The 22,612-nt window shown below is 39.7% G+C and overlaps 1 pseudogene across 1 annotated transcript; it reads right to left on the bottom strand.

The window, feature by feature from the left end:
* Nucleotides 1–80: 80 nt before the first annotated feature.
* Nucleotides 81–20,754, bottom strand: LOC308694386 (sodium- and chloride-dependent GABA transporter 2-like; annotated as a pseudogene). The gene is made up of 15 exons: nt 20,616–20,754; nt 19,129–19,269; nt 18,733–18,775; nt 17,294–17,394; nt 14,729–14,816; nt 14,466–14,598; nt 14,082–14,215; nt 13,842–13,945; nt 13,633–13,754; nt 13,404–13,516; nt 9,457–9,594; nt 5,051–5,153; nt 4,830–4,930; nt 372–542; nt 81–134 (listed from the first exon to the last, which is right to left on the bottom strand). The product of its transcript is annotated as a sodium- and chloride-dependent GABA transporter 2-like (transcript).
* Nucleotides 20,755–22,612: the final 1,858 nt, after the last annotated feature.

Genomic DNA, 22,612 nt, shown 5'->3' with positions numbered 1-22,612 from the left:
TTTCAGCTCATCATGAACCTGAACATGGGAGGCCCCTGAACTTAGGAGGCCCCTGGGCTTCAGCCCAGGTAAGCCCTGCATTAATGCGGCCTTGGAGGGAGGTTTGTGTCAGGACTACACAAGTGGCGCCAACGCTGTCAAAAAACACAGACAAAGGGAAACAAGATTGTATAATTTACATATTTATTTTTTATTAGCTTGCTTTCGTTAAATTATTAGTTTGCATCCATCTTTTGCAAAGTTTCATTGTTTAATTCCAATGGGAATGTATGAACTGATTAAATGTATACCTCAAATGCAAATGTAAATGTCTTTGGATAAAAGCGTCAGCAAAATACATAAATGTAATGGTTGAACATTTTCATCCTCACCTGTTTCAGACTCCCTTTCCCAGCACACATTTGGCCAAGCGCCCATCCAGGCACCAGCAGAATGGAGGACAGGGCCAGTAACCAACCTAGTGCGTATGCCCAGTCCGGGTACACATACCAGCGGTTAAAAGTGAGAGGCTTGTACTTAACTATTGAACAGGCAAAAGACACCTGAAAACGGACAGAAGTGAAAGATACTGTGAAGAAAGAATGGGAAAGAATGTAAGTAAGAACAGAGTAAGCTCAACTGAGGCATATCATAGCCCCTTGTGGTAAAGAAATTATTCAGTTTTTCCTCAACTGATTTACACATTCTTCCAAACTAAGGTCATTGGGATTGGGTTATATTCACTAATAATTGTGTGGATTGTTTTCATTTATACGCACAGGAAAACACGTGCATATGCACATGGATTTGTTCTTAACCATAGACGTAAAAAAAGATGGACGACACACCTTCACTCTCTTCCATTTTAGAAAAGTGAATCCACGAATATCCTGATATGGCACTGACATTTTGCGCTGATTACGCAGACTTGGAGCCAAAGTCTGCACAGTAATGAGCCTGAAGTGGAACTGCAGTATCAAGGCCCCGCCCACACTTCCACAGAATCGATTAGTACAGTTTAACTTCTTCTGTCAGCGTGCCAGCAACCAGGCGTCTGCCCAAAGTAGTTCGACCTGCAGCTATCCTTGTTTCTGAAGAGCTGAGTAATGGGCGTGCCGAAAGGTAATTACGCAAATGTAAAATGATGTGATCATCAAACATTAAACAACATATATTTTCAAAACAGCCTAAGGTTAACAAATGAAATGTTGACCCAGGAAAGGTTAACGACTGTTAAGCTTTAGGGGTGTTGATGAACTCGATCTACTCCATTTGTGTTTTGAGCATCGTTCTGAATCCGATCTGGATGTAGCCTTTGACAAAAATACGGTTTTCTAGCCTAGAAATCTAGACGCACCCTAGCGGCAGCAAAATGTATTTTGCAGCCAGGGTAGTCTAGCAACTCTCCATTGACTTTTGTGCTGGAAAAACCTAAATTGGGTCAGGCCAATCACATTGCGTATAGAGTAGGCGGGGCGGGCTTAAAATAATGACGACAGAGTTGCGATGGTTCCTTGCTACTTGAAAACAAAGAATGGCGGCTGCTGCTGGAGAACAGTCTTTCGAATCGGCTTTGGCTGCGACTCAGGAGGACTTGGAGTTAAGTTTTTCTTTGAGAAAAGAGCAAAGAACGGCACTTAAGTCATTCTTAAAAAAGGAAGATGTGTTCGTAGTTTTGCTGGCCAGATTCAAAAGTTGAATCTATCAACTAACGTTAGCTCCGCTGTTGGGAAAACGCTCTGGTTGGTTGAATCGCTATCCTATTGCGTGCAGAGGGAATTTGAAAGACAGCCGTTTATCCCGCCCCTCGGATTGAGCCGTGTCTATGGTGAGTTGCCAGACCAAACATCTTGATGTAGGTCTGGCTTGCCAGGCGAACGGTTTTCCTCATAGCCTAGAAATCTAGACGCACCCTAGCAGCAGCAAATTTTATTTTGCAGCCAGTGTGGTCTAGCAACTCTCCGTTGGCTTTCGAGCCGGAAAAAACAAACGCTAGTCAGGCCAATCACATCGTGTATAGAGTCGGCAGGCGGGCTTAACATAATGACGACAGAGTTGCAATGGTTCCCTGCTACTTGAAAACAAAGAATGTCTGCTGCTGCTGGTGGCGAACAGCGGTCTTTCGAAACGGCTTTGGCCGCGACTCTGGAGGACTTGGAGTTAAGCTTTTCTTCGAGAAAAGAACAAAGAACGGCACTTAAGTCATTCTTAAAAAAGGAAGATGTGTTTGTAGTTTTGCCGAGGAACATAGTAGTATACTTTAAGTGGAAAAATAATGTATAAATAGTAAACTATCCCCCAGTTTCACAGAGAAGGCTTAAAGGAACAATATGTAACTTTTTTGCTTTAAAAATAGCAGAAATCACTATATCTATGTTATATATATTTTTTTTAGTTGTGTACTTACATTATCCCGACTGTTTCCAACAACTTTCAAACCGGGAAAAAATTGTAATTTAATTCGAGAAACGTCCCGTTTCTTTATTTCCGTTTTGTCGCCGCCAATGCCGTCATATCCGCGTCCCTGTCCCTGGTTTCCGCTCGTGCTGCCATGGCAACCAGAACTATGAACCAGAGCCCTCTGATAGTAACCAAAGCGACTGACGCGGACAACTTTGTAGTTCGCAATGTCTATTTGCACACTGTTGTTGTTTCGTTCAAACATTATGGACCATGGCAAGCAGACTTTGGATAAAAAAGGAGAACTAAAACGAGAATCAATATCTGCGCGGTGTTTTCGAGATGCTGAGAGCTCCCATAGACAGTATATAAACGAGAGCTCCACGTCCGAGACTTCGACCGCTCCTACATGTACTTTATTAAACAGGTGAGCACATTTACATAAAACTAATCAATGTTATATAGTTCACCAATGATAAAATGTCAGAATATGATCTGTATGTTATTCTAATGTTAATCTAGCTTACTGCTAGTCTCATACAGACAAACTAACACATACATTTAAACACATTCAAATGCAGTTTAGTGTGCTAATGTAATGTTAGACCAAGTGAAACAGCGCTGCGTTACCTCACAAGTTTAATTTGTCTAATAAACTGACCTGTGAGTTGTAATTCTGCACTTGCGTGTAGTTCGGTAGAATGAAATGTCCATATTCCTTTTATATCCGCGGGAGCTCGCGTCGCATGTGGAGCTGATAGCTGTCTCTTAGCAACCCCGAACTGCTTTATATCACAGTCATGATAAAAACATTGATATATTCAGTCATCAATAAATATTATTAGATCGGTCGGCTTGACGTTGATGACAAGATCCATAATTCTGCGAATGCAAATGTTGCGTCATCAAACTACGCCTTTGTTATTGTAAATAGGTTAGCGACCCCTAGTGGCGAAAAATGCCATACTGTACGTTTAAGCCTAGTCCCAGACTAAATGTTTGAGCTGTTTTATCTGAAATTAACTTGCACTGGCATATCTAAAACACGTCAATACCATTGTTTTGTCTTAAGATGCACAACAGTAATGTTTTTTTCTAAGGCACGTTTATTAAAGCTACTTAAATATACTAAGAACTAAGGCCTAATCCTGGCTTAATCTAAACCCTGTCTGTGAAACCAGGCCTATAAGTATGATGTTATGTTCACTTAAAGAAAACTTACAAGTATTATTGTAGTATAAAACTAGTAGTTTACTCAGAGTATACTTCAAAGTGTACTTTCATAAACTAAAAAAAACCTATAAGTTTACTTGTAGTATACTTGCAGTGCAAATGAAAAACTAAAAAACGGTTACATTTAAAGTTACACTAAAAAGTGGGCCAATTTAGTCCCAAATACTATTGAAACAGTACACTTTTAGTACATTAATATTAGTATACTTACTACATAAAGTATACTTAAAACATATACTTGAACTTTACTTTACTTAAGTATACTTAAAATTAACTTGAAGAAAACTTATTTTTTCGTAAGGGTGGCAATGCCCAGCTCTTTCCATTTATGGAAACAGTCCTGTTCTCTTGACTTCTCGTACGAGTTCAGTATGTTGAAGAGATTTTTCCAGTCTTTGAAACCATCTTTAGCCGGAGCAGACTTTCTCTTTCTCTAAAACGTTTTCAACAAAAGCAAAACGTAGCGTTCTTGCTAATGAAATAAATCAGCCATGCATGGTCTGTCCAGGTTTTCTCCGTAAGCTTATGTGCGACTGTAATGAGTCTCTGAAAATCTCCTGTTTTCACTGTCTTTTGGGAAAATGATGCCTTTGGTTTGATGTGGCCCTCCCTAGCCTGTACCAAAGTGTCTATACATCCTTGTTGGAATAGTTTAAAGGAGAACTCCGGTCAATTTTAACATTGAGCTAATTTTTTTGTAAATTTGGAGTACTGTCAGTACAGGGAACAACGACAAAAATCGGTGTTGCCTACACCGTGTTATCCTCTTTTTAATATTTGCACCCTGTTGACTTAAATGGGGCAAGTTTTAAACCTGCTTTTAGCCTCTTAACATCCTTGATGTGTCATTACAAGTGCCCTGCCATTGTGAGTGATTCCTTCGGAACGAACGCGGTGAATCTGACAGCAGTAGATGTGAAAGATATGAATAAAAATTATGATAATTCAGCCAGCGCACATACCTGTATTTATTTACTGTTTCGGTCGAAGTCCACAGTAGTCGATTGTTGAGTTCATGCGCATAGGTTTAGTACCTATGATCATGCACGTGAACTCGACAATCGACTACTTTGGACTTCGACTGAAAACAGGAAGAAAATACAGGTATGTGCGCTGGCTGAATTAACATCATTCAGTTTAAAAGCAGTTGAGAAAAACAGTAAAATATTTGTTTGACCAAGTATAAGCATCTGTGAACCCAAAATATATATACTTACCAGGGACACAAGAGGAGTCAGGTATTTCCAGCACAACATGAATATGTAGTTGGGTCATGAATTTGTCATGTCTTCAATGACGTCAAACATTCTCTCAGCCCCTGTTGCATATAGGAGAGGAAATACTGTCAATGCAGTCTTTGACATTTTGCATTTAACTTTTCATTTTATTATAGTCAGAGTCTGTTAAGTTCAGTTCCTGAAGTTTGTTTGCAACTCACCAAAGACCAAACCAATGGCCAGAGACTCGAACATAGACAGGAACAGCAAACAGGCTCCATTACAGGCATAGTAGTCAATCAACTGGAATATGTACATTCCCCCCTGCAGGCCATAATACAATATTGCAACTTTAGATATAGTGGAAAAGTTTGTTTGTTTTTAACTGTAATGCTTTCAAGCTTAGAAATATGCTTGAATTGTTGTTGATTCCATATATGATATTCATTGTTTATATCTAGAGGTAGTGGGCAGTTCTCAGAGTAATACCATTATAGATGATATACAGAATAGGCATTTTAACCTAATTTAACTTTTAGATTTAACTGTAAATTATAAAGCATAAAGGCAATTTAATAAACTTAATTCTTAAAATGGCTGGCCTTAATCTGTGTAGTAGACAATAGTCACATTTGATTAAAAGAAACACTCAAGTAAAAGGTAAATTGCCCCCATCAGACTCATGCCTCCTTCCGCTCTTTGTTCCCCCTCTCAAGACTATCAGTTATCAATAAATGCATCATCAAGGACTCAATAGATGTGCATCTCTCGCATAGTCTCATTGTCTAGCCTTGACATTCTCACATCACTACCCTTCCGTAGTGTTCCTTGCTGGTTGTCTTTCTTGGATTATCTCCAATTCCATCATATACTATATTGCCAAAAGTATTGGGACACCCCTCCAAATCATTGAATTCAGGTGTTCCAATCACTTCCATGGCCACAGTTGTATAAAATCAAGCACCTAGGCATGCAGACTGCTTCTACAAGCATTTGTGAAAGAATGGGTCGCTTTCAGGAGCTCAGTGAATTCAAACGTGAAGCCGTGATAGGCCACTTGTGCAATAAGTCCATTCATGAAATTTCCTCACTACTATGTATTCCACGGTCAACTGTTTGTTATAATCCAACTAAGTAGAAGCAATTGGGAACAACAGCAACTCAGCCACGAAGTGGTAGGCCACGTAAAATCACAGAGCGGGGTCAGCGCATGCTGAGGCGCACAGTGTGCAGAAGTCACCAACATTTGTCAATATCTACAGACCTCCAAACTTCGTGTGCCCTTCAGATTAGCTCAAGAACAGTGCATAGAGAGCTTCATGGAATGGGTTTCCACGGCCGAGCAGCTGCAACCAAGCCTTACATCACCAAGTGCAATGCAAAGCGTCGGATGCAGTGGTGTAAAGCACGCCACCACTGGACTCTAGATCAGTGGAGACGTGTTCTCGGGAGTGACGAATCACGCTCCTCTGTCTGGCAATCTGCTGATGAGTCTGGGTTTGGCGGTTGCCAGGAGAACGGTACTTGGCTGACTGCATTGTGCCAAGTGTAAAGTTTGGTGGAGGGGGGATTATGGTGTGCGGTTGTTTTTCAGGGGTTGGGCTTGGTCTCTTAGTTCCAGTGAAATGAACTCTTAATGCTTCACCATACCAAGTTATTTTGGACAATTTCATGCTCCCAAATTTGTGGGAATAGTTTGGGGATGGCCCTTTCCTGTTCAAACATTGCGGCGCACCAGTGCACAAAGCAAGGTCCATAAAGACATGGATGAGCGAGTTTGGTGTGGAGGAAGTCGCCTGGCCTGCACAGAGTCCTGACCTGCACAGAGACGGAGACTGCGAGCCAGGCCTTCTCGTTCAACATCAGTGCCTGACCTCACAAATGCACTTCTAGAAGAATGGTGGAAAGCCTTCCCAGAAGAGTTGAAGCTGTTATAGCTGCAAAAGGTGGGCCAACTCCATATTAAACCCTATGGATTAAGAATGGATCATAAATGTTCATGTGTGCGTGTAAAGGCAGACATCCCAAAACTTTTGGCAATATAGTGCATCTCTTCTGTTATACTCCCCAGTGTGTCTTGCAGTATCTGTAATATATATGATCCTCCACTTGAGTTTGTACCATCATCATGTCTTATTACATGCTTCCTGAAAGAAGACTACACCATGAGCCCACAAGCACAAACCCATCTGGATCTGAACTACACCGAGCTGCCAAGACCATCAAAACTCTGGTGCAGCAGCTCTGCCAATGTCACACTGCTTCCTTATCCACTCTGAAAACCTCATCACGCTTTGCCCACAGCCATGATCCATGCCCAAAGAAAACATTCTAAATGTTGTGCTTCTGGTTCTTCCTTAGTAAATCCCTCTACAGTTCTGACTTCACCATCCATGTTTTTCAGCCAATTATCCAGTCCTCTGGCCACTACAGCTAATTATTCTGGCTCAAATGGACAGATGGAGAGTGTCTCTCTCTGATCCAGAACACAGCCAGACCCAGAGCCCAGCCCACCACCACCCTCGGCTGCGGAGAATTCGCTAGAGCCCCCCACAGAGGGAGAGCGACCGCCCAGGGGTATGAGCCAGCGACATCAGTGGGAGAAGGAGTTCTGGTGCAATTGGACAAGGAGGACTGGTTGATGGATTTGGACACAGAGGTACTGTCTCCCACCCTATCCCACCCGGTATTATCTGTATGTTCTGAATCCTCGCTGTTTCAAGACAGCACTGAGATTGTTTTGTTGACCTGTTGGGAATTGGAATTACCGTTATTGATCACGTCAAGCTTACCTCTGTCACCTTTTCCTCTCCCGAGCATGAGTATCCTTTGGCTTTGCATCCGACCTCTGATCCCTTCGCTCCACTTCGGCCTGATGATCTGTTGGCTCTGCCTTGGCTCCACCTCAGACGCTCGTCGCAACAGCTTCATCTAGGTCTCCAGTGCCAGCGATGTGGATCAGGTCCATCAGCTCTCTGTCTGTGCCCTGGGATCCATGTGCTCCTGCTCCGCTGGTTGTCCCCCGGTTGTCATCGGCCATAGCAACATCTTGGCTCCTCCCTCCATTGACTCATTGACTTGACTCGTCACTACCGAGTTGTGGATCTGCTGCATCGGGCTCTTACCATCATCCTCCTGTCACCGTCCCTTCGCCATCTCCTCGTCCGTCCCCTAAGCCTCCTCCTTCTCTCCATGCCATGAGGTTGCGGCCTTTCAGGAGGAGGCATTACAAGATATCAGTTGTGTTGGTTCTTAGTTTCGTTTTCAAAGACTTTTATTTTGTATTCATTAGTCACATGTGTTCCTTTGTTTGAGTTTTCGCCACTCATTAGTTTCCATGGATACTAATTTCATCACAGCCGTTTGTCATTGAGTTCATCACCATGTGTATTTTAGTTCCTCACCTTCACTCAGTGTTTGTCCGGTCTTGTTTGCATTAATGTGTTGCTACTACCTTCTGTTATTTGCCTGTTGGATTATTATAAACCCTGCATTTGAACTTTATCCTGATCTTCATCTGTCTGTCTGCAACCTTGCTAACACATTGGAGTCATATTGTCTCAATGGCAAAGCAAACCTCCAAAGCTCCATGCCTGCACCATCTTCTCAATATAGCTCTCAGCCTCCAAGCAAAATTATGACATCCATAACAGGGAGTTGTTGGTAATCACGCTGGCACTGGAAGAGTGGCACCACTGGATTGAGGGAGCCCATCACCCATTTCAAATGATCACAGATAACCACAACTTAAAGCACCTTTGTGATGGAAAGCGGCTGAACCCTCACCAGGCCCAGTGTGCCTAATTTTTTAGCAGATTATGTTACACCACAACATTTCATCTAAGATCTATGAACACAAAAGCAGATGTCAACTTCTGCTTCATCAGCTATCCTTCGGTCATCGTTAGCCACATCCAGTGGACCCTGGATGATCAAACAGCCCAGGTCACTACCACTGATCCTGCTCCCACTGTATGTTCCCCTGGGTGCACCTTAATTTCAACCGTGGCTATTTGCATCTGTTATCAATCATTATATCATCAAGAACTCCATAAATACTCACCTTTCTTATAGCCTCTCTGTGTAGTCTTGACAAGGACTGTTCTGACCACACTGTTCTTCTGGAGAGTTATCTTCAATTCCACAATCTGACTCCAATGTGGTTTTTGTGGTTCACTTCCAATGTTGTTCACTTCCTTTTGTGTTGATGCTTATCCATTGCTTTTCTTTGTCCTTCTTCCTACCTGTCAGGCATCTAATGCCTGCTGTTTTTTGTTCTCTCTATTGTTGCTCACCTATGTGTCTTGAGGTATCTTCACTTTGGTTTGTACCACCCTCTTTTCAAATGCTTTCTGATATAAATTAGCCCATAAATTGAAAGTTGTAAAGTAACTATATTACATGTACTTAATTGGACCTAGTGTCAATTCCAACAGACATTACTTTTCATGTTTTTTTCGTGCCATGCTGGATGCATTGTTGCATATTGATAAAAAAAATGAAGCATGGATTTCGATCATCTGTCTTTCTCTCTCACTCTCTATTTGTCTCTCTCACACACACGCACACACCCACACACACACGCACACACACACAATCGCACACGCACGCACACGCTTCCTCTGACCTCTGTAACTAGGATGAGTTCTCCAAAGAAGCAAGTGAGACAGAAGACCAGGAGGAAAATTTCTCGTCGACCAGCTCTACGCAGCACCACGGGGAACAAGTCCATCACTGATGTAATTATGCACTCCACTCCAACAAACTTTGAGGGATGTAACACAAATGTGTTAGAACCATGAAACCTTTCTTTTGATAAGCTTATTGGTGTACTAAGTATAAACTGCCCAGTTTCATCAGATTTAGCAAAAAACTAATTTTTTTTTTTTACCTAAATAAGCATTTAAAAATAATACTACAGATATAAAATATATATTTTTTAATACAGTTAAATGAAAATTCTTGGTTCAAAACAAGTTACAGTCTGCATCATTTGTGGTATAATGCTGATTAGCACAAAAAGAATTCCCTTCCGAAACGTTCACTCGTATTGTGTCTTGCTAGACGCTATGGGGAAAACTCCTTTTTCTCAGATTATTGTAGCCTTTTATTCAAAAACGCATTGTATAATATAGCAGCATACCACGCTCCTGTGGCCGTTTAATTGCTGGGTAGAAGCAACCTGGTTGTTCGCTTCTTGAAAGAGAGCCACCCCCTTGGCGGGCTCTGCGCTCCGTTTGATGGAATGCGCCCCGATTGGCTTGCGCAGATGTGCCGAATCGCCATAGGTTCATGCAGTTCCCACTGCTCATCCAATAAGCCTGCACAGATCACTGCACTGTAATGGCTGTGCAGTAGCACTGCGTTATTGAATAAAAGGCTTCAATAATCGGAGAAAGAGAAGTTTTCCCCATAGCATCTAGCAAGATGCAATAATCGTTCCCGTATTCTTAGGGAACCGAAGTTATGTTAGTAACCGAGACATCTAGAATTGTCTTTTGTTTTGTTTAATAATAATAATAATAATAATAATAATGTGTTACATTTATATAGCGCTTTTTCTGGGTCCTCAAATCGGTTCACATATGAAAGGGGGGAATCTCCTCAACCACCACCACCAACCAGCATCCACTTGGATGATGCGACGGCAGCCATTTAACGCCCACCACACACCAGCTTATTGGTGGAGAGGAGACAGTGATGAAGCCAATCAGTATATGGGGATGATTAGGAGGCCATGATGGACAGGGGCCAATGGGCAAATTTGGCCTGGATGCCGGGGTTACACCCCTACTCTTTTTCGAAGGACATCCTGGGATTTTTAATGACCACAGAGAGTTAGGACCTCGGTTTAACGTCTCATCCGAAGGACGGTGCTCTTTTGACAGTATAGTATCCCCGTCACTACACTGGGGCGTTAGGACCCACACAGACCACAGGGTGAGCACCCCCTACTGGCCTCACTAACACCTCTTTTTCTCAGGAGGTCTCCCATCCAGGTACTAACCAGGCTCAGCCCTGCATAGCTTCAGTGGGCAACCAGCCTTGGGCTACAGGGTGATATGGCTGCTGCTGTTTAAAGCTCCAGTATGTGACTTTGGTATTTGACCACAAGAGGGCGCAGTTTCAACAATAACAAAGGCGAAGCTTGATGACGCTATGAAGGAGGTGACGATGGGAGATGTCGTTGTTTTCACCATCTAGCGATATATCTACATGGAATTAATGAATCATGATCACGGATGAGGTAATTTATTCGTTTTTGTATTACCTGTATGTCTGATCGTATTATTTTATGTCATCATAATTAATGAACTGCAAGGAACGTGAAATGTTATGCTATATTATCCCGTTACAACATACAGCTATTTATCAAATGATTTGTTTGGTTAATGTTGTGCAGTTTTACGTTTTTATGGTTAATGCCGTGTTGTTTAACGTGTTCAAACCAATATCTAAAAGTAAATTTGAACGAACATTTGCAAGTAATGACTAAATATATTTTTTTAACATCATATCCGATTCTATTTAATTGTACTGCCATAATCTCGGTCACCACACGTGATAAAAAGCCTTACCAAAGTACAAAGAGCAATATAACTTTGTTTATAAGTGCTATTATTGACAGTTGCATGTCTTACCTGTCTCAATACACTCGCGAGAGAGTCTCTGTCAAGTCCAAGATAGTCGCGCAGCTCTCTCCATCTCGAAAACGCCTGGCCGATATTTATCCAGGTTTTATTCCTTCGTTTGTCACACAGTCTGCGTGTATCAGAATATGGACGCTTTCGTTTTGTTGGCACTTCAATACTCGCCAAAGAGTAATCGTGATCCATAACAGCTATAACCATACAGTCTATGGCTATAACGCTTTAACCACCACTTCCGCATTTGACCATGCGATATTCCGGTGTGGTGGGTCATATTTTTTATTTTATTCTTTTTTTTATTCTTTGTCAGACGTCTTTATTGTTTATTGTGATAAAAAAAAAACCTCAATAAAGTTGTTGTAAAAAAAAAAAAAAAAAAAAAAAATCCGGTGTGGTGGAATATCCTATCACATGGTCCACACCGGAAAAAGGATTGCGTCACTGAGGCGCGACATTTCTTTTCCGGGACGGCCAGTTATTTAAAATCGGAATTTCTCTGAAATAAAAAATCTTTGGAGACTTTTGAGATATTGTAAGTACACAACTGGAGGAAATATATCACCCTGTGCAAGTTATTTTTGGAAATTTTATTACAAAATTCCTACATATTGGAGCTTTAAGGTGTGGCACTTACAATGGGGCACATTTTTGTAGGTTTAAAAGCAGAAATTTAAAGCTTGTAATTCTATAATAACTCTTAAATGAATTATTCTGTTCAAATGTATTGTATTATTTGAGCCTTAAAGTGGTTTAAATCATGTATTTTTTATTTTTTTTTACAGTTGTTTTAGTGTTTATGAGGTTGCACTGCATTGTGATGTCGATTACATTTAAAGTGTCTAAATACTGTTTATTTAAGATCTATGTTTTGGTTTACATAAGAACATTTGATTGTATATGAAATACTGATTTTATTTTAATGTAATTGTAATTCTTAAAGCAAATATAGAACATATACAAATTAGACTATCAAGAAAAGTATATACATATAGTTTTATTATTAAGAATTACAATTTAAAGGTGCTGTATGTAGCTTTTCTACCAAAACGAATCCTTTTTTTATTGCCTGTGTGTGAAGGGGTTGTAATCTCACATTAAAATGATCCACTTTGCGGGTTTTGCTATTACCTCTGAAAGCAAGTATTCTTATTTTTATGTGAAGGTCCCGGGTCGGATTTACCGCCAGTGACGTCACCTGCATGCGCGCTCCCTCGCCTCTCGCCTCGTCTAGCCTACTGACTTTGCACTCAACAGCGACGACACTGCAACTTATGACATGGACTTATGACTTATGCAACTTATGACATGTCTGATAACACTAAGAAACGACCTGCGCCCAGCAAAACACAGACACCAACACAAACTCCACATATTGATAAAAAACAACAAAAAAAGTTTTTTCTGCTGAAGCTCGTAAGGCCAGACGTGAATCGGATGAACTTCGGGTAAAAAACACGGATCAACATCGGCAGGGCATTTGAATAATGGAGAAACCTTTTCTACAAACCTAGAATGTACATTTCCTGAAGAAAATGTGAAGTGGTGCTTGCAGTGACAGAATTCGGCACGGTTGATAGGGTTCCATACTTATCATGGTACGAGCATGGAGCATTAGTTCAACGTCAAGCTGATAAAAGTAGCCTATTATTGTAACATTTCAGTGGGAGTTTACCTGAGTTTCCAGCATGTTGTGGGATGCTTTGTGTGTTACGTCCGGTTGCGTCTCAGTCTGGCCGGTACCCACAGTGTTCGCTCATAAATTCGAGCACGCGTAAGAGCACGCGCTTGTAAACTTATTGGTTGCAATCTGAAACATCACCGCTAGAGGCCGCTAAAAACTACATACAGCACCTTTAATATACATCCAAGAGCTGTAAATGAATATAGAGTATTAATAAAAGTGTATGTGTTAGTTTTAGCTCATCTGTGTATCTAGCCCCAGCAAAATAATCATGATGAAGAAACAACCAGCCCACAACTGAGAGAGAGGCATCATGGCTACTGCCTGTGGATAAGCTATAAATGCTAGTCCTGGACCTGACAGAAACAGAGTGAGATCTGATTTTAAGCATTTTGTATTCTTATTCATTAATTTAATTTGGTCTTCACTCGCCTTATAATACCTTCTGCGTTTTAATGAAATGTTTCAGTACCTGATTCTGCCACCTCTTCAATGACACCCTGCTCTTGGGCCATGAAGCCTAAAACTGAGAACACAGCAAAGCCAGCCACCAAACTGGTGCCACTGTTCAGAAGGCAAAGCCACCAACAGTCTCTGATAGACATACATTATACAAACACATAAATAAAACAAATCCAGCTATTCATTTGTGCACTCATTTTCATTTATTTCATTACTAACCTGTAGCAGTTGTTGTTGTATTTATTGTAGCTGCCTAGTACAATGAGAGTGCCAAAAGACACACTATAGGAGAAAAAGATCTGAGATCCTGCCTCCATCCAAACCTAAACAAACACACAGCACCCCAAGCTGTATATTAATATTCTGGTGTTTTAAACCTTTAATATGTGTTGTTACTTTTCCTTTGCATTTATTTGGTTATAAGGCACCAGGGAAGTAGAGGGCACATGGTGGGGTTACCTGTAATCAGCGAGACGGGCTGGTTCAGGGTAAAGGTAAAACACAACCCCCTGCAGAGCTCCAGGAAGAGTCAACCCACGAATCAGCAAAACCAGTAGCATCACATAAGGAAATGTGGCTGTGAAATACACCACCTACAGGCACAATGCAATAATACAATAATATTGAAACTGAGAGCAGAATAAATATAGAATAAAACATGAACTCATCCTCAAAACACAAAAAATCTACATTTTAAACTGAAGAAACAATTTTTTTTTTAAATTTAAAGTCACCATATTTTATAATAAAGAAAACAATGAGGAGAAACAATCTATGCCCAACATTTAAAAATAAACAAGTTATTATCTAGTGAATATTCTCTCAAATAATATTCTTGCACACCTTGCCTGTAGATTTGACTCCTTTCCAGATACAGAAATAACATATGATCCACATTACAATGAGACACAGAAGAATCTCCCAATTGATCTTACCAATCTCCTCAATACCCCCAGAGGGAGCCAACACTCTGCGCCTGTACAATGTGACAAAAAAAGAGAAACCGTAAGCATTTTTATTTTAATACAAATTAAGAGTTTTTATTTAGTTTTATTTAGCTTATTGCTAATGTTCCTTGAAAACAGTATCAATTTGCGTTTATTTTCTCCCAGAACTCAGTAGCTGCAGGTGTTGAATTAATTAGAGATGTCCGGTTGAGGGTCAAATTTCTTGTAGCAAGATTTACACAGTCATCTAACACAGAGAAATATATATATTTTTTAGTTTTATAGAATTTTCAGCTGTGATTATAACACTTTATATGAAGACCATGCTGATAATGAATTATAGTCCCATTTATACTTATTTATAAGTATGTATTACTATAAATATATTGTATTTACAAAGACTCATTAAGACCTATATTGCATTATAAGAACAGTTATGGTTACATTTAAATTATTTTTATAATTCCTCAAGTCATGCATTTGCATGCTCATAATCCATTATACGCTGATTTTCAAAGTCAAGTCAAGTCAAGTCAAGTCATCTTCATTTATATAGCGCTTTTAACAACGTAGATTGTTTCAAAGCAGCTTCACAGAGATAAGCGTATAATTTAAGGTAACAGATATTGTTTTGGCTTTATAGCAGAGTTAAGTTATTTTCCATCTAAAGTTAGTTTTGATTGATTTGCTTCCGTCGCAACGATAATTTGTTATTAAATTAGGGGCCGCTAAGACGACATCATTCCCTCTACACAGACTTTAAACGCGAACCTGTGAGAAACGCTGATGGCGTTCACATGCGCATTTAGAATGGGTTCTATAGTTATGTGCATTTGAAAATACGCAGGTTTGGAATTCCCGACAAGCCAAGCCTAAACAAGTACTTGTCTTTCCTTATAAATTTTGATAAAGAATTTTATTTTATTTTGTTGATTTGGGGTAGGAACGCGAAACGAAATTTTCCCGACAACGCCTTATCTGTATATTGGTAGTGGGATCCTCCATAGGGAGAGACTAGTTGGCACTTCAGCACTGCGTTGTCATCGGTCCAGGCGAAGGTCCTTCGTCAGATCTGGATACGGCCTGGATCCGGCAGGCTGCAGGAAAACCTCGGGATAAACACAGACACTAAAATTAGCGTAGATGCCATTCTTCTCATGATGTAACGAGTACATCAGGATTTATGGGAAGTGTTCCTGGTTCTGGCTGACCTAATCTATGCAGCCTAACACTGAATTATAGAAGTCTATAATGTATTATGTGAATGCTAGGTCAAAGAGATGTGTCTTTAATCTGGCTTTGAACTGACAGAGTGTGTCTGCTTCCCGGACAATGGTAGGAAGACTGTTCCAGAGTTTTGGTGCTAAATAGGAAAAGGATCTACCGCCAGCAGTCGATTTTGATATTCTAGGTATTAGTAACTGGCCGGAATTTTGAGATCGCAATAGACGTGACGGACTATAATGCGTTAAGAGCTCGCTCAAGTACTGCGGAGCTAAACCATTTAGTGCTTTGTAAGTAATCAGCAATATTTTAAAATTTATGCGATGTTTAATAGGGAGCCAGTGCAGTTTTGACAGAACTGGGCTAATATGGTCATACTCCCTGGTTCTGGTAAGAACTCGAGCTGCTGCGTTTTGGACCAGCTGTAGTTTGTTTATTAAGCGTGCAGGGCAACCACCCAGTAGAGCATTACAATAATCTAGCCTTGGGGTCATGAACGCATGAACTAATTGTTCCGCATTTGTCAATGAGAGCATATGGCGTAATTTAGATATATTTTTAAGATGGAAAAATGCAGTTTTACAGATACTAGACACGTGACTTTCAAATGAAAGATTGGTATCAAAGAGCACACCCAGGTTCCTAACCGACGACGAAGACTTAACAGAGCAGCCATCAAATATAAAATAGTTCCAGTTGCTGTACCAATTAGTTATTAATTATGTCTTTAATGGCTAATGTTTGCATTAGAGGTCATGAATGGTAATTTTGATTTGTTAAAATCTATATCTCCTTAGTCATATGCATGGTATTGCTTATAGCAATTTAAAATTATACTCTAAAAAATATTGTTGCAGTGTTTTGCTAGTATGTAACATTAAAAAATGTTCGTATTAATGAGTTCTGTTTTCCCCCCATTATATTATTACAGGAATTATTATTGTAATATTGTATTATAATTGTATTATAATATATTATTGTTCATTAGTTACATTTACAAGTAAACAACTTAAATGTATAATGATCACTTCTTCATGATTTAACATTTGCTTTAGGAAAAAAGTATTTATAAGAACACAACATGACTATTAATAACAATATACAATATATTCACTTACAGAAATAAATCTGAATTACTAAAAAGTCGTAATTATAATATAATAACATTATAGCAATGCAGGTTACATCTTTACAAATACATTCATGGAACCATATGACTGAATAATTCATACTTATTAATCAGTGTATAATGGATTATGAGCATGCACATTGAAAAAGCAAATGCATGATTTATAAGGAATTATAAAAAATATTATAACTATAACTGTTCTTATAATGCAGTATAGGTCTTAATGAGTCTTTATAAATGTATTTATAAAATATTAATATTAATAAATAAGCATAAATGGAGCTATAAATCATTATAAGCATGGTTGTTATAAAAGTGTTACCTATTTTTTAATGCAGTGTTCATTTAATTTTTTTAAACTAGATTATCACCTGTGTTCCAGGTGTTGTCACAGCTGGCCCATGGTAGTTGGGCACTGAAAGAGAAGAAGAGGAAGAAAAGCGCCCAGGCCAGAATGATGATGTAACGCCGCCTTCACACTGGCAGTTGAAATCAGCTCCGTAATACGCAATACGCCCCCAGCGGACGTCGTACACAACGGTGAAAAGCGTCGGAAGCACTGATCTATTCACCTTATTTTCCATGACAACAAGGGCGGCGCCATTACGCTCATTTTGTCATCTTACTTCCGGCTGAGCGGGACTTCAACTTCCGGCTGAAAGGACCCACGCTAGTATTTAGCATAATTCTATAGTTGTAACGGTAAAATATGTTAAGTATTATATGCTCAGTTAGGGGCTGACATAACAATTGGATTAAGAGGATAGAACAATTTAACCAACGGTGTTACGAACACAATGTAGGCTAAAGCGATCGGAATGTTGTGGTGTACTTTACGATTTACACGTGGAGCACCTGAGGCAATGGCGGAAGGCGCTAAACTTGAAGTGCTCACCCAAGCGCTTTGTGTTCTTACCATGTGTGTTATGTGTGTTCGTACCACTTTATGGACGGGGAGCAGACTGACGAACGAACACCCTTTTACCCCGAGTAAAGGCTCGGCTACGATGTTCTGGTAAAGAAGTCCCGCCGGGTGCTGAACAGGTTGTCAGATTCAGGTAAGCTACCTAACTGTTGTTACCTAACTTACCTATCTATGTGCTTGTTAGCCTAAGGTTAGATGAAGTCCGTTCTATGAATACATTTAAGATTAGTAACGAGCCGTTCACAAAATACAACGAATCTTGCATGATTACCATTGGCCACCTATATGTCATATTTCTTATATTTAGTTTACTTTGTTATATGGACCTAAGGGTCTGAAATAAAGAATGAATGAATATTCACGATAGTACACTATATTATGGTACATTACAGTCTTACAATAGCTCACATTATTCCTGTAAGGAGGCCAGCTAGCTTCATCTCTCATTCAGATATTGATATTGACCTACATAGAGTTAGGAGATTGTGTGTATACTGTCTCGTTTTTAATGCATCTCTCTTTTTCACACTGTTCTAAGTATGAGTGCCATCATAAATGAATTAATTCTCATGATCTATTTTAAGTACTAATGTAAAAATGTTTATGGTTATATTATTTCCATAGATCATCGATGAGCGTCAGTGTTGCAGTGGACAACTGTGAGGATGATCACAGCCACACGCCCCAGACCTGTGATGCAGAAACACAATGGGAGGATCCATCTGTCTCTGACCACAACTACACTTCAAAACCACACTCGTTCGCACCTGGTTTGGACCCATTCGCATGCGGTCTGCGAATCTCCATAGGAAATGAATGACTTCCGGTCGTTTCGCTGCCGTATCGGAGCTGATTTCAACTGCCAGTGTGAAGGCGGCATAAGACATGCAGCTGTACAGAAGAATCAGTTGTCCTGCATTGCCAATACCTGAAAAAAGCAAACAGAAGCACTTACTAAAAGAGAATGAAAACAGAATGAAGTGAATTATCAGCACTCATCAGAACCCAAGACAAATGCAAATTGGGAGGGACAAATATTAAATATATTACATATTTTACATATACAACCAAGGGGAAGCAGCCAGGGGGTCCAACCAGCCTTATAGCGGTTCAGTATGCCTATACATAAAGCCAAATACAATTTTGCAAAGCCAAAATTTGAATTTTGCAAAATGAAAAGTTTGCATAAAGAAAAAAAGAGTTTTAATCTTTCTAATTCTTTATAAAAAATGATCTATTCCTAAATAAACTTAGATTTATTTATATTTTTAAAAAAATCACTCTCATCTTCAGCCAGTGGACAGAGGCGATGCCAACATGTAATGCCTCCTTCCCGTGTGTACTGTCCCATTGCTGTCTCTAGTAGGAACAGAGGCACCCCACAGGTAACCATAAACACCAGGTAGGGTATCAGGAACGTCCCTGAGAACACACCATTACAATAATACATTATCTAATGGGGACATTAATTGCACTTTTTTATTATATAATGTTCTCCAGGGTCTACTTATAATGTTGGTAAGATTTTTACAAAAAACACAGTCATAATTTAGAAAAAAATGGCCATGGTGATTCAATGTAAATCACCCACTGCTTTGGTTGAGTAACATTGTTTGCACATGAAATGTGTATTATATGTTGTTATCGCGAACTGATCTTCTCCATCAGTAGTTTTTTTTTAACAACGTGATTTTGCAGTACTGAATGCATGAATACAATGGACAGAGTTTATTCAGCGTGAGCTCACACACCAGAGTTCTTCACTCTTGTGAGTGATCTCATCATAACCAACAGTGTAGGCCAGGGGTGTCAAACTCAGTTCCTGGAGGGCCACAGCCCTGCAGAGTTTAGCTTCAACCATAATTAAACACACCTGATCAGCTAATCAAGTCCTTCAGGCTTATTTGAAAACTGCAGGTGTGTGTGCGTTGAAGCAGGGTTAGAACAAAACTCTGTAGGGCTGTGGCCCTTCAGGAACTGAGTTTGACACATGTGGTGTAGGCAGACATGATGTAAATATGAGATTCATTTTGCAATGTAGACAGTTTCAATTATTATAATGAGAATTTTGTATAACTGACTAGAGAATATAGAGCTTGTGCCAAACTGAAGTGATTGACAGCTCCAGGGATTATAAAGTAAGTATTCTTTGATCGTTTTCTATTTTTTTAATCACAATTTGAATAGGGGGCTCAGTGGGTAGCACTGTCACCTCACAGCAAAAAGGTCCCTGAATCGAGTGCCAGTAGAGCCTAGTGCATGTTCTCCCTGTGTTGGTGTGAGTTTCCCTCACAATTTGAAGCCAAGCAGTGAGTGTGTATGTCTGCGTTTCAGTCCTGTGATGGACTGGCTGTGGTGGAATAGATAGGCTACCTGTGACCCTACATAGGACAAGCGGTTTGGAGAATTAAAATAATAATTAATCACAATCAGGCTTTAGAATTAACATGGTTACTTACATGTTGCAGCATTATAGTTGCATCCGCCTTTCAGTAAAAGTGTACATAAATAATTATGCTCTACTGGCACGATCAGGCACTTTGTGAAAATAAACAGCAACTTAACAGATGACAGAATCCTTTGGAAGGTATGAAGATGATATTCTTTAACAACTAAGAACTGCACAACATTTGGAAAACTACAACATTTGGAAAACTTGAATTGAATATATTTTTATACAAAGTGACCCTGCCCCGTCACTAACACCATGTTACCAGTTACATTCAGCAATGTGCAGATATGAAATACGCATTTAGGCTGCATCATACCTCCTCCATTCCTGTAGCAGAGATAAGGAAACCGCCACACGTTACCCAGTCCAACCACATTCCCTGTCACAGCCAGAAGAAACTCTGCTTTACTGCCCCAGTACCCTCGCTCCTCTATTTGTTCTTCTATTCTGTTCATTTCCTAACTCTGTTTTCATCAGTTCAGTCTGATCCCACAGTCCTGCTGTAATTCTACAGTGGGGAGGATAATAATTAAGAAACAAATTAGTCAGTGTGTGAGTCTAAAACTGGCAAATGCATCATTTATAATGATGGTTGGGTGAGCCTCAGGTAAAATATATGCATAAGTAATACATTTCGAGAACATTTAAATATGTAAAACTTTCCATTTGTTCAGTCAGCAACATCTACTAAGTTTTAACAGTTATGGTTTTACAGAGTTGTAACACCACTGGCCATAACAGCAGTGACACATTCTTATAAAAGATGAATTATGGTGTTAATAGCATCTCAAAACCCACATCACTGAGCAGAGTAAATCAACACCTTCTTAAATCTGGAACACCAGTGACCTTTGTGAAAATTAAGTGCATTTAAAAACCTAATTTAGTGAAGTTGGGAAATCACAATGTGCATTTGATCACATTGTATTCCTCTGAACTGACCCCAAGTTTTCACAACTTTTAATATTTTTACTTTTTAACACTGAAAAGACCAATGACATAAAATAAAGGAAAACCATGTATTTTTAAACTATTTATAATATTTATGAAAAAAATAAAATAAATTTAACTAAAGTAAACAAATGGAACCTTACTGTAAAGTGTTATCATGTTATTAGTTAATGGATATTATTAATAGATAACATTTTATATACTATAGTCTAAGAGTATACGTTTACACGACAACAATGCTTAAAGGAACATGCCGACTTTTGGGGACTTTAGCTTATTCACCGTATCCCCCAGAGTTAGATAAGTCCATACATACCCTTTTCATGTCTGAAAAGATGAAGTAACTCTGTCTGACGCACCCACTGCTAGCCTAGCTTAGCACAAAGACTGGAGGTAAACGGCTCCAGCTAACATACTGCTCCCAAAAAAGAAATAAATAAACAAAATAATTACTATTTACATGTTGTGATTTGTATAATCACAGCGTGTACAAATAAAAAGCTCTCTCTTTCTGCAAATTGTATAGTTGCATGAGACACAGCCATCTTCTAACCGAATACATTCTGGGAACTATATTCTCAGAAGACGAAGCACTGCTTCTTGGGCGGAGTGATTTGCTCGCAGCACCTGAGAAGCCCTGTGGTGAGGAGCAAAGAGTTCTCTCAGAGTTGGAGTAAATCACTCCACCAAAGTAGCAGTGCTTCGCCTTCTGAGAAGAGTTACGGCACGCATGGAGATGAAAAGGGTATGTATGGACTTATCGAACTCTGGGGGATACGGTGACTAAGCTAAAGTCCCAAAAAGTCGGCGTGTTCCTTTAAAACGGAGAAGTTTTACCTTTGAGTTCTCCGCGTACAGACGACACCAGTCTCGTCTATAGCCCTATTTGCACGGGATTAGTATTATCTGGGGACCTTGTGTGATTTAGACACTGATATGTTACTGACTTATCTCCTGGATATGATGTCAATAGGCTATTGCTTGGAAATGTCTTCTCGTTTATAGGTCTAGCTGTATGATATATCACAAACAGAAGAATGTTCCTTACCGCATGCTGATGTCATCAATCTCCATCTAATCATTCTTTTTGTTTTCGCTCTTCTGATGGTTTTCAGCTTTCTCTTTCTGCAAATTGTATGGTGTATAGCAATATGACCCAGTACCCTAAATACTCCGAAACACTCCAACGCAGCCTTAATTCTTTGCAAAAGATGGATACAAAAACCTTGAAAAAAATGATATACGACTCCGGAGATACTGATATTATGACAGGACCCTCTGTGTTTGGCGAAATATGGTAGGTCATTTGGGGGGAATTTTTACTTTACAAATTACAGACATGGCCGATTAGCACGGGATTAA

Source organism: Scardinius erythrophthalmus (genome assembly GCF_964197995.2).
Source record: "Scardinius erythrophthalmus genome assembly, chromosome: 8".
NCBI lineage: Eukaryota > Metazoa > Chordata > Actinopteri > Cypriniformes > Leuciscidae > Scardinius > Scardinius erythrophthalmus.
Note: the sequence above shows the minus strand (reverse complement) of the source record. Positions and strands in the feature narration are given on the sequence as shown.